This window comes from Sinocyclocheilus anshuiensis, unplaced genomic scaffold (assembly GCF_001515605.1).
Source record: "Sinocyclocheilus anshuiensis isolate Anshui unplaced genomic scaffold, SAMN03320099.WGS_v1.1 scaffold860, whole genome shotgun sequence".
NCBI classification, from domain to species: domain Eukaryota; kingdom Metazoa; phylum Chordata; class Actinopteri; order Cypriniformes; family Cyprinidae; genus Sinocyclocheilus; species Sinocyclocheilus anshuiensis.
Window position 1 is genome coordinate 50,037 of NW_015548288.1, and position 568 is coordinate 50,604.

Below are 568 nucleotides of genomic sequence, written 5' to 3' on the forward strand. Positions count from 1 at the left end.
ATACATCAACTTCGCGCTGTGGATCGCCGGATCGGCTTTCACTGTAGACGAAGTGAGTCCACGACCAGAGTCCAGCCCGGGGTCGTCACATGTGGTTGCCGCAAGCCCGCCGGCCGCACCGTTCTCAAGCCCGCCGTGTGTTTCGTTGTGAAAGCGAAACTACTTTGTTTGGCCTTCCAAAAGAGGACACGACTAGAAATCAGTGGTTAAGTTGTATTTACAACACTGTTCCAGAACACTTCAACCCAAATATTCAGATGTGTGCAGCGCATTGTATGGAGGACTGTTTCCTGATCCTGGTAGAGTAGACTACAATGCCGGCTGTTCTGACTCACAGACTGTAAGTACGTTTTCATTTAAAGAATTTGCCACTGATGATTCAAACGCGAGTTTTGAGCAGTGTAGAGTAGCGCTTGTTTGTCATTTCTCCGATCACAAATGCACACATGGTTTTATGTTTACGCGGAGAGATGCAACACAACGCGTAAAAAGACAGTATAAGTGATTATAATCCATAATTATGTCCCCACTGGATGCAACAAATGCCTCGTTTATAATGGGTTTTAAT

General features: G+C 45.8%; 1 protein-coding gene across 2 annotated transcripts in view; it reads right to left on the bottom strand.

The window, feature by feature from the left end:
- LOC107655908 (calpain small subunit 1-like) overlaps positions 1-568 on the bottom strand; it is an 8,556-nt gene that overhangs the window by 1,412 nt on the left and 6,576 nt on the right. The gene's annotated exons all lie outside the window — the stretch shown is intronic.